We start from the raw sequence: 12,691 nt of genomic DNA, 5'->3' as shown, positions 1-12,691 counted from the left end.
TAATTTATGAGCAGATAATATTAAGTAGATTTTGGCAAGGTTTGTTGTGAAGAAATAGATAACTTCTAAAACCTCCAAGTGAAAATTGAGAAAAGAATCTTAATATCTCTTAAAGTATTACCATGATACAACACACTATCTTCTTCAACAGTCACCATGAAACCATTAAAGCGAGGTATAGTGTCTAACTGCCCTTTCACTACTGCCACAACTACATCAACAACATCACGCATGCACACATTCTTCAATCTCTTGCCTGATCTATCAGATGTTCTTCTGGACTTTCCATTTCTGTGTCCATATTGCTATATTTCTAGCTCAGTCCTTTTAACTAATCCCAATCCCATATTTCCAGCTTCTTCAGTCTATGAAGAGTAGCCATCACTTACTATGTACCAGAAACTGTCAGTTTCTCACCATCAACCTATCAAGCAGACACCATTGTTCTGTTCACTTTATATAAGAGAAAGCTGAAGTACAGTAGATTAAGTCTACTCAAAGTCACAAAGCTAGTAATGGTTGATGGAGCTAGGATTTGAATCCAGGCAGAAAGGCTCAAATTCAAACCCTTAAAATTTACCCTGGGCTGTACAAACTCTCCAGGTGACCCCTCAACCCCCCAGGCACTCCAGGCTTTACATTTCAAAACCAAACTCATCCTTTTCTCTTACAAACTTCACATTCCCTTCTTTAACAAATACCATTTACTTACATGCCCAAAGAATAAACTTCCCACATGTCTAATAAGGAACCTCATCCCCTGGAATCCATGCACTCTCATTCATCTATCATTGCCTTACATCAAGATATCATTATTTTCATCTTAAATAACTGCAGATAGGCTTGCTGCTAGTCTCCTTACCTGTGACTGGATGGATGAGTCACTTTTCCTCTTCACTATCTTTTTGTTTTCCCTCAATCCATACCTACATCATTAAGGATATACTTTGCCAGCAGAATATACCACGATAGGTACAAGATAGTTGGCCATACTGGTATGAGTATGACTATGTATGATTATTGGAGCTTGTGGGTGTGTGTTTCTGTGCATGTATGTGTAAGAGGTAAGTGTTGCTTGTGGATAGGGCAACCAATTCCTTCCAGTTTGCCCCACCAAATTTCCCCTACTTTAGCACTAAGAGTCTTGCATCCCAGAAAACTGCTGCCTTCCAGGCAAAACCCAACAACTGGTCAGCCTTCCAGAGGGAGTAACTGAGTACAGGATTTAACTAAGTGACTCAGTGTGGAAGGCTGTGCTGATGTTCTGCCTCCACTGAAGCCAGTTGACATTATGGCTTCTCTCTCTCCCTTTCACAAAACTAACAAGAAAGAGGAGTGATAATAAATACCACCAGTCTCTTATATCTTCATTTAAATCAACCTACCAGCATCTTCTGAAATAGATGACTGTGGTGTGCTTCTTAAAACGCTGTCTTCACTTGGTTTCCAGCCCTCACACTCTCCTGACTTTTCTCTAGTCTTAATTTCTCAACCTTATTTTATGACTCCTCTTTCATTGTCTATCTTCATGTTGGAAAGCCCCAACTTTCTGTTTGGCCCTAGTGATTTTCTCTTTCAATATCTACTGGATACATGCCCTTATCTAATACACTCTCAAGTTCAGAATCAATTACAAAATAGATATAAAGTCAAGAAGAGGAGATTAAAATGTCACTTTGTTACTGATTTTTAATATACTTATACTGGAGAATATGGTTGAGTCACAGATAACTGGGCTTGCTAATATTTTAGTGACTAACCCATTCAGAGATAGTTACGTTTAGACAACCACAGGTTTCTCCCAAAGCAAACAGACTCTTGAAAAACTCACAATATGAAAGATTAGAAAATGTATATTCTCTGAAGGTAGACATCCCCAAAAGATACAAGAAATTAATTAACTATGAATAGTGGATTCTGTCTTCCAAAATGACTAATTAGTTATGTCAACCCTCTTCCCCTGGGGAACAATGACTAAGAGGACAGTAAGAAGTCAGGACTGGGACACTGATGGCAGTTGGGCTTCCCTTGTAGCTCAGTCGGTAAAGAATCTTCCTGCAATGCAGGAGACCCGGCTTCAATCCCTGGGTCAGGAAGATCCCCTGGAGAAGTAAATGGCAACTCACTCCAGTATTCTTGCCTGGAGAATCCCATGGACAGAGGAGCCTGGAAGGCTACAGTCCACGGGCTTGCAAGTGTCGGACACAACATACCAATTTACTTTAATGACTTTACACTATATCTCCAGCTTCAACCTCTTCCCTGAGATTCAGATTTACATGTCCACCCACCTACCCAGCCTCTCTGCCTGAAAGTCTAATAAGCATTTCAAACTCAACATGTCTAATAGAGAACTTGAGTTTTCATTATCCTCTTCACGTCTGGGTTAGTTTGCTAGGTTTGCTTGGGTATTGCTACGCCATAATAAAACACCATAGGCTGGGAGGCTTAAACAACAGAAATTTATTTTCTCACAGTTCTGGAAGCTGGAAATCTAAGATCAAGGTGTCAGCAGGGTTGGTTTCTCCTGCAGTCCCTCTCCATGGCTTGCAGACAGCCTCCTTCTCATTTACTTCACATACCTTTTCTCTGTGCACATGCATCCCTGATGTCTTTCTCTTCTTATAAGAACACAAGCCATATTAGATTAGAGCCTGTCTTATGAACTTATTTAACCTTAATTTCCTCTTTTAAGGCCCTATCTCCAACTACAGTCACATTGGGAATTAAGGTTTCCAAGCAGAAACTGGGAGAAAGACAGAATTCAGTCCATTAACAACATTTTTCCACAATCTTGACCCCATTTCAGGAAATGGCACTACCATTGGCCAAGTGCTAAAACTTTAGGAATCTCGTAGGATATATCCAGCACATTAGCAAGTTATTAACACCATTTCCATATCCCACCACCTCCATTACAGACTCCAGGTTCAACCATTATCTTATACCTGCTCTGTTGAGACATGCTTCCTTTCTTGCCCTGCCATAGTCTAACTTCCATATATCCATCAGAGGTATCTTTAAAAGTAAGTCAGATATTACTGCTTCTCTGATTTGAACACTCCAATGGCTTCTCATTACTCTAGAATAAAACCCAGTATAATCCCTTACCTTGCTGTCCTTACTGCACATCATGCTTCCCTACCATTCCCTCAACTTCAGTCACTTTGGCCTCCTTGATTTTCTTAAAGTAGGAAAAGCTCTTTTCTCTGTCACAACCATTGCAATGTGGTGGTCCTTGTCCTTCTGTCTGGAACTCTGTAGGCTTGTTTTCCTCTTTTAATTTTATTTATATCTCTACAATTGTAACTTACTGATAGAATCTTCCTTGACTTCCTTATGTACAATACACCTCCCCCCACCATGACTCTCCACTCCCTTACCCTCCTCTATTTTCCCTCAAAGCATTTATGACTACCTGAAGCTACAGTGGATTTGTATTTGGTTAGTTGTTTACTGTTAGTCTTTTCTATTAGACTGGAAGCTTCGAGAGGCTTCTTGTTCTCTACTGTACTGAGAACAGTTCTTTAGCACAAAACAGAAAATATGATCATGCTACTTCCTTTCTTAAGTGCTCCAGCGTCTGACTTCTTACCCAGTTAAAATCTTAGCATTTTATGTGGTATATAATAAAGTCTTCCTACTCTTCAGTTTCACCTCTAGCTACTCTCACCATGCAGCCTGAGCTCCAGCCCCTAATAACCTTTTCAAGACCAGAGTCATGCTCACTCATCTTGGAATGTTTGACCTCTAGCATAGTACCTGGCACAAAATGGCTACAAAGCAACTGACGTTAAGTGGCAGGAATTATTATATAAAGCAGAGAGCATAAAGTGTCTGCATTTTACATTTAACTAGTTTGCTACTATGTTGATAAAATGGTACTAATAAAATTATCCCTACCAATCCCACAGGTTTACTGCTTTTTAAAAAAAATCAAATTCATTAATATTTATAAAGCACCTGCTATGTGCCTGGCACCATCCCAGGTGGTGGGAATACATTAGTGAGTAGATCAGATGAAGATTTCAGCCTTCATGGAATTTACACTCTAGTAAAGGGAAGGTATTTAAATACACACACACACACACACACACACACACCCCAAGTGCAACAGAGAGAACTAAATCAAGAAAGAAGGGTGAAGAGTATCTGGTACAATGCATATCACATTTCACATCTGGTGGTCAGGGAAGTCATTACAAGGCTGATGACATGTGAACAGAGACTTGAAAGTGTTGAGCGAACAAGCCAGGTGGGAGGTTCTGGGGAAAGAACATTCCCTTTAGAGGACACAACAAAGGCAAAGGCCCTGAAACAACAGCACAATCTACAGAGCTCAAGGCTACATTACGGGTCATAAAATAAGTGTCGGTAAATATAAAAGGATCAAATCAGACGTATGCTCCCAGACCACAACTGAATTGAAGGTGGGAGGAGAAGGGAACCACACAGGATGAGATGGTTGGATGGCATCACCGAGATCAATGAACATGAGTTTGAGTAAATTCTGGGAGTTGGTGATGGACAGGGAGGCCTGGTGTGCTGCAGTCCATGGGGTCGCAAAGAGTGGGACACAACTGAGTGACTGAATTGAACTGAACTGATAATAAGTTTAATAAATAACAAAGCATCTCTGGATAATTCCCCAATATTTGGAAACTAAATAACACTTCTAACCACCCCATGGATCAAAGAAGAAGTTAAAGGGAAAATTAGAAAGTACTTTAAACTGAATGAAATTGAAGACACAAAATATCCAAATTTTGTGAAATTTATAGAACTAAAACACCTATATAAGAAAATAACAAAAGTTTGAAATTAATGACTTCAGCTTCTGTCTTAAGAAGCCAAAAAAATAAAAGCATATAAAACCCAAAGTAAGGAGAATAAAACATACTGATAAAGATCAGAGTAGAAAATAATGAAATAGAAAATACAAAAAAAAGAAGAGAGAGAAACAATAAAAAAAAAACTTACTCTTCAGGAAATCAATAAAACTGATAAACCTCTCATAAGCAAGATCAGAAAAAGAAGACACAAACTACCAATATCGGGAGGGAGAGAAGTTACACGACAAATTCTACTGGTATTAAAAGAAAAATAAAGAAATATTATGAACAACTTTATGCCAAGCAATGTAACTAACCTTGCTGAAATGTACAAATTTCTGGAGTAGTGTGAGCTACCATAGCTTATTCAAAAAAGAACAGATAGTGAATAGCCCTATATCTATGGTTCAAGATGGTAGAGTAGGACATGTGCTCATCTCCTCCTGGGAGAGCACCGAAATCAAATCTATTTTTAAATGCCATCTATTAAAGTTGAATGAAAACCCTTTCCACAAAGAAACATCTAGGACCAGATGATTTCATTAGTGAATTCCACCAAACATTTAAGCAAAGTATAATACCTATTCTAAACAAACTCTTCTACAAAATTTAGCAGGAGGGAAATTAAAAGATGCTTGCTCCTTGGAAGAAAAGTTATGACTAACCTAGACAGCACAGTAAAAAGCAGAGACATCATTTTGCCAACAAAGGTCCATATAGTCAAAGCTATGGTTTTTCCAATAGTCATGTATGGATATGAGAGGTGGACCATAAAGAAGGCTGAGGCCTGAAGAATTGATGCTTTCGAACTGCGGTACTGGAGAAGACTCTTGAGAGTCCCTTGAACAGCAAGAAGATCAAACCAGTTAATCCTAAAGGAAATCAAACTTGAATATTCATTGGAAGGACTCATGCTAAAGCTGAAGCTCCAATATTTTGACCATCTGATGCAAAGAGCCAACTCACTGGAAAAGACCCTGATGCTGGGAAAGATTGAGGGCAGGAGGAAAAGGGGGCAACAGAGGATGAGATGGTTGGATGGCATCACTGACTCAATGAACATGAATTTGAGCAAGCTCTGGGAGATTGTGAAGGACAGGGAAGCCTGGCATGCTACAGTTCATGAGGTCATGAAGAGTAAGACATGACTTAGTGACTGAACAACAGTACTTTCCAACTCATTCTCTGAGACCAGCATTATCTGATACCAAAACTAGGCAAAGATAGTAATGAAAACTAAAGCTCTTGTGAGAATAGATGTAAAAATTCTTAACAAAACTTTAGCAAGTTGACTGTGACAATATATAAAAAAGGTAATAGCTCAGGGTCAAAAAGGGGTTTATCCTAGATGTACAGCGTTATTAATAGAAAAAGAGCCAGGAGGCCCAGGTGCCTACACTAAATGAGTCATGAAAATGAGCTAAGGTCTGAGAAGAGGAACTAGATCATGAGAGCCACAGCATAGGTTCCAGATCACTTGACTTAATTTGTTTCAGTGGCCGGAAGCTGAATGCACAATACTAATGGTGAGAATTTGAGACCCTTTTATAGGCAAAAAAGGAAGATTCAGGGGGAGAGTGAATACCAGAGAGAACTGTCAACCTCAATGTAAAGCCTTAGACTTTAAATCTGAGAAGCTCTTACAGAGCTTTGAGCAGAGGAGTGATGTAATATCATGGCTTGACTCTGTTTTAATAATCTATTTTGTTGAGAACATATTTTAGTAGAGTAAGGTTAGATACAAGCAAACCAAATAATAACATGTAAATGAAAATATTTTATAAATTATAAGTCAAGTATTGTGATAACTTAGTCATTTCTTAGCACATCATTTCTGACATATTCTGCTCTACATATATTTCTTACAAAGAATAGACTTTTGATAAAATACATTTTGATAGGTAGGGCTCTCAGAAAAATGTGGGAACCTTGCTTGGTCATGGGGTGATCACTGAAGTACAATGGAGTTCACCAAACCCTTTTACTACACATCTCTCAGTTTTATTGTCATAAACAAAATGTAATGTTTAATGGTAGGACCTTAGAATAATATGACATTCCTAATATCATGGTCCTGACTTGATTGTGATGCCAGAAATACATAATATTTAACATTTTCCCAAAGCATTGGTCTCTCCCGGATCAGCCATCTGCAGTCCTTGTCTTCCTGACTGATGGTATCTTACAGGATTTAACTTCTGCTTGTGTCAGAGTAAGCCTGAAAAAGCTTCATCTACTCCTAGGCACAATAGGGTGTCAAGTTTCCAAGGCATAAAGATATTAGAAATGGTATTCATTTGCAATGACTGGAGACAACTTAAAACTCCCAGAAAGTGAAAAACTAGAAAGACGGGGGAAGAAGAGCCAAAAATATAACCAGATTAATGAAACCAAGGATCAAGTCCAAGATGTAAAGCACCAGTGGGTGACAAGTTCATGTCCAGGACAGCTGGAATCAGAATTTTTGTTCAATGTTGTGGATATGGAATAAAAAATAGAGTTTTCTTTTACAAAAGATTTAGAATATGTTGAGGGGTATAATGGCCATTTAAAAACATATATAATACAACACATGCCTAATTTTTTGTTTGCAGTTATAATGATTTAGTTTGTTTCAGCACTCCTAACAGAATAACACAATGGTGAGAATGCTAAGTCCCCTCACAGCTGGACAGGGAAGATTTTTCGGAAGAAGTAAATACCGGTAGAGAATTATCAACATTATCCACACATAAGTCAGTTCTGCTGACATGAAAATGTTTTTCAGAGGTAGTCTTTGCAGTTTCTATTTAGCACACAGGCCTTCTACCTGGGAAAGTCCAGCTTGGTGATGACATTTCGGTCCAGCTCACAAAGTTACCTGTGCTTCAGAGTGATGTTTTTTAAAGCTGAACATTATTTGGAAAACAAAAGTGATGAGCCAACTAACCCACACATGTCATATTGAAATCTTAGGAGGAAATTACTGCCTACAAAACACACATACATACGCACACAACCACTTTTTAACATTTTTGAGTTTCACAGAGTTCTATTAAGTTGACTTCGGAATGTTTGCAACATACTGAAAATTTCTGAGAAGTTTTGTTTCAATAATTTTCTTATAGAAATGTTCGGGAAATAAAAATGTTTTATTTTATTCATTTACATATTCACTCAGTAAGCAAATGTTGAAATGTATCCTCAATACTTAACACTCAGCTTACAACAATGAAAAATTGAGCTTCATGCACTCAAGTACTTTAGTGAAGGATAGGAGCATATGCAAGTAGCTATAATTCAAAGAGACAAGGTGATCAGAGAAGTATAAAAAAGTACTTGGGGTTAAAGAGAAGGAAGTGTCTAACTGTCAGGGTCTTTGAAGATCAACAGAAAGAGTTATATAAAACTTCAATCTTCATGGATTAGAAAGAATTTATGAAGGTGAGAAGCAGAAAGCGTGACATTTCAAGCAGAGAGAATAAAACCTGAAGGTACAAAAGAGCATGTTAAGCTTTATGCCATATTGAAGAAGCCTTCTACCTTTGGTACCCCCAATACCTAGCACCTAACCAGTAATTAATTTTAGCTTACTGTTTTTGCGATTGAGAATGAAAATGATGTGATCATTTTGTGCTTATTATGAAATTTTGATGATGATTATGATGACAAAACAGGATCATGCTATAGAACTTGATCAAAGCGTCCATGTGGCTATGCTAACCAGTTATTTACTACCACAATCAACCTGCTTGAATTTTCCATTTTCAAACCCTTCAGGGTACTCTGAGAAAGTACAGTATCAAAATTTCACACACACAACCAAATTGTTCCAAAATAAATCAGGAAAGTAATAGAGATGATAGAATAAAATTAGTACAAACTAAGATTGGACTAATTCTATTATGTATACCCTACTATATGTTCTATAGTCTTTAGAATAAAAACAATTTATCACTAGACTAAAAATAAAAAAATGCACAGTCCAGAAGTAGAAGCTATTAGATATAGCATCATGAGAGTCAATAAAGGAGACACCATTAATCAATGAGAAAGTGAAGGTTTGGCCAATAACTGCTGTCTGAGTGATTAGTTAGCAATTTGGAAAAAATCTATTTAGAACCTTATTTCATTTCACTCAATCAAAACAAATTGTAGAAAAATTAAGGAAGTAAATATAAAACATCAATATACATATCTATGGCTGATTCATGTTAACATTTGGCAGAAACCAACAAAATTCTGTAAAGCAATTATCCTTCAATAAAAAAAATAAATTTTTTAAATAAGAAATTAAGCATAAAAAATCAGAAATTAGTTGGAAGAAAGAAGCAACATGAATATTTATCAAGTGTCTAGAGACAAAATGATTTACTAAGCTTAAAAATCATCGACTTGATGGACATGGGTTTGGGTGGACTCCGAGAATTGGTGATGGACAGAGAGGCCTGGCGTGCTGCGGTTCATGGGGTCACAAAGAGTCAGACACGACTGAGCGACTGAACTGAACTGAAGCTTAAAAATGATAAAAGACATAAGAGAGGGAATGAAAGATTACACTATATGAAAATACAAAACTTCATATACAAACTCTGAAAATCATGAGCTTAGTATCAAGTTGTAGAAATGCCTACAGAACATACTAAAAGCATTAATATCTGTATAGTATTAGGAGCTTACATAACTTGACCAAAAACTCCACATAAAAAGGGAGGGATAAAATACCTTAAAAATTTAAAATTGTTGCTGTTCTTTAGTAGCTAACTGTCTGACTCTTTGGGACCCCATGCACTGCAGCACACCAGGCTTCCCTGTCTTTCACTATCTCCCAGAGTTTCCTCAAATTCATGTCCATTGAGTCACTGATGCCATCCAACCATTTCTTTTTTTTTTCTTTTATAAATTTATTTATTTTAGTTGGGGGCTAATTACTTTACAATATTGTAATAGTTTTTGCCATACATTGACATGAATCAGCCATGGGTTTACATGTGTTCCCCCTCCTGGACCCCCCACCCACCTCCCTCCCCATCCCATCCCTCTGGGTCATCCCATTGCCCCAGCCCTGAGCCCTTGTCTCATGCATCGAACATGGAATGGTGTTCTGTTTCACTTATGATAATATACATGTTTCAATGCTATTCTCCCAGAACGTCCCACCCTCACCTTCTCCCTCAGAGTCCAAAAATTGTTCTATGCATCTGTGTCTCTTATTCTGTCTTGCATATAGGGTTATCGTTACCATCTTTCAAATTCCATATATATGCATTAGTATACTGTATTGTTGTTTTTCTTTCTGGCTTACTTCACTCTGTATAATGGGCTCCAGTTTCATCCATCTCAGTAGAACCGATTCAAATGTATTTTTTTTAATGGCTGAGTAATATTCCATTGTGTATATGTACCACAGCTTCCTTATCCATTCATCGGCTGATGGACATCTAGGTTGCTTCCATGTCCTGGCTATTGTAAACAGTGCTGCGATGAACATTGGGGTACACGCGTCTCTTTCAATTCTGGTTTCCTCGGTGTATATGCCCAGCAGTGGGATTGCTGGGTCATATGGCAGTTCTATTCCCAGTTTTTTAAGGAATCTCCACACTGTTCTCCATAGTGGCTGTACTAGTTTGCATTCCCACCAACAGTGTAAGAGGGTTCCCTTTTCTCCACACCCTCTCCAGCATTTATTGCTTGTAGACTTTTGGATAGCAGCCATTCTGACTGGTGTGAAATGATACCTCATTGTGGTTTTGATTTGCATTTCTCTAATAATGAGTGATGTTGAGCATCTTTTCATGTGTTTGTTAGCCATCTGTATGTCTTCTTTGGAGAAATGTCTGTTTAGTTCTTTGGCCCATTTTTTGATTGGGTCGTTTATTTTTCTGGAATTCAGCTGCAGGAGTTGCTTGTATATTTTTGAGATTAATTGTTTGTCTGTTGCTTCGTTTGCTATTATTTTCTCCCATTCTGAAGGCTGTCTTTTCACCTTGCTTATAGTTTCCTTTGTTGTGCAAAAGCTTTTAATTTTAATTAGGTTCCATTTGTTTATTTTTGCTTTTATTTCCAATATTCTGGGAGGTGGGTCATGGAGGATCCTGCTGTGATTTATGTCGGAGAGTGTTTTGCCTATGTTTTCCTCTAGGAGTTTTATAGTTTCTGGTCTTACATTTAGATCTTTAATCCATTTTGAGTTTATTTTTGTGTATGGTGTTAGGAAGTGTTCTAGTTTCATTCTTTTACAAGTGGTTGACCAGTTTTCCCAGCACCACTTGTTAAAGAGATTGTCTTTTCTCCATTGTATATTCTTGCCTCCTTTGTCGAAGATAAGGTGTCCATAGGTGCGTGGGTTTATCTCTGGGCTTTCTATTTTGTTCCATTGATCTATATTTCTATCTTTGTGCCAGTACCATACTGTCTTGATGACTGTGGCTTTGTAGTAGAGCCTGAAGTCAGGCAGGTTGATTCCTCCAGTTCCATTCTTCTTCCTCAAGATTGCTTTGGCTATTCGAGGTTTCTTATATTTCCATACAAATTGTGAGATGATTTGTTCTAGTTCTGTGAAAAATACCATTGGTAGCTTGATAGGGATTGCATTGAATCTATAGATTGCTTTGGGTAGTATACTCATTTTCACTATATTAATTCTTCCAATCCATGAACACGGTATATTTCTCCATCTGTTTGTGTCCTCTTTGATTTCTTTCATCAGTGTTTTATAGTTTTCTATATATAAGTCTTTTGTTTCTTTAGGTAGATATATTCCTAAGTATTTTATTCTTTTTGTTGCAGTGGTGAATGGTATTGTTTCCTTAATTTCTCTTTCTGTTTTCTCATTATTGGAGTATAGGAATGCAAGGGATTTCTGTGTGTTAATTTTATATCCTGCAACTTTACTATATTCATTGATCAACTCTAGTAATTTTCTAGTAGAGTCTTTAGGGTTTTCTATGTAGAGGATCATGTCATCTGCAAACAGTGAGAGTTTTACTTCTTCTTTTCCTATCTGTATTCCTTTTATTTCTTTTTCAGCTCTGATTGCTGTGGCCAAAACTTCCAAAACTATGTTGAATAGTAGTGGTGAAAGTGGGCATCCTTGCCTTGTTCCTGACTTTAGGGGAAATGCTTTCAATTTTTCACCATTGAGGATAATGTTTGCTGTGGGTTTGTCATATATAGCTTTTATTATGTTGAGGTATGTTCCTTCTATTCCTGCTTTCTGGAGGGTTTTTATCATAAATGGATGCTGAATTTTGTCAAAGGCTTTTTCTGCATCTATTGAGATAACCATATGGTTTTTTTCTTTCAATTTGTTAATGTGGTGTATTACATTGATTGATTTGTGGATGTTAAAAAAACCTTGCATTCCTGGGATAAAGCCCACTTGGTCATGATGTATGATCTTTTTAATATGATGTTGGATTCTGTTTGCTAGAATTTTATTAAGGATTTTTGCATCTATGTTCATCAGTGATATTGGCCTGTAGTTTTCCTTTTTTGTGACATCTTTGTCTGGTTTTGGAATTAGGGTGATGGTGGCCTCATAGAATGAGTTTGGAAGTTTACCATCTTCTGCAATTTTCTGGAAGAGTTTGAGTAGGATAGGTGTTAGCTCTTCTCTAAATTTTTGGTAGAATTCCGCTGTGAAGCCGTCTGGTCCTGGGCTTTTGTTTGCTGGAAGATTTCTGATTACAGTTTCGATTTCCGTGCTTGTGATGGGTCTGTTAAGATCTTCTATTTCTTCCTGGTTCAGTTTTGGAAAGTTATACTTTTCTAAGAATTTGTCCATTTCTTCCAAGTTGTCCATTTTATTGGCATATAGCTGTTGGTAGTAGTCTCTTATGATCCTTTGTATTTCTGTGGAGTCTGTTGTGATCTCTCCA

At 37.5% G+C, this 12,691-nt stretch overlaps 2 long non-coding RNA genes across 2 annotated transcripts in view; one reads left to right on the top strand and one right to left on the bottom strand.

The window, feature by feature from the left end:
* Nucleotides 1-12,691, bottom strand: part of LOC145545406 (uncharacterized) — a 199,004-nt gene that overhangs the window by 80,669 nt on the left and 105,644 nt on the right. The window lies entirely within an intron of this gene.
* The window catches only part of LOC145545407 (uncharacterized), a 140,246-nt gene that overhangs the window by 36,084 nt on the left and 91,471 nt on the right, over nt 1-12,691 (top strand). The gene's annotated exons all lie outside the window — the stretch shown is intronic.

The sequence above is a fragment of the Giraffa tippelskirchi genome, chromosome 4 (assembly GCF_054371585.1).
Source record: "Giraffa tippelskirchi isolate mGirTip1 chromosome 4, T2T-mGirTip1v1.2.pri, whole genome shotgun sequence".
Classification (NCBI taxonomy): Eukaryota; Metazoa; Chordata; class Mammalia; order Artiodactyla; family Giraffidae; genus Giraffa; species Giraffa tippelskirchi.
This window is presented reverse-complemented; position numbering and strand designations above follow the sequence as displayed.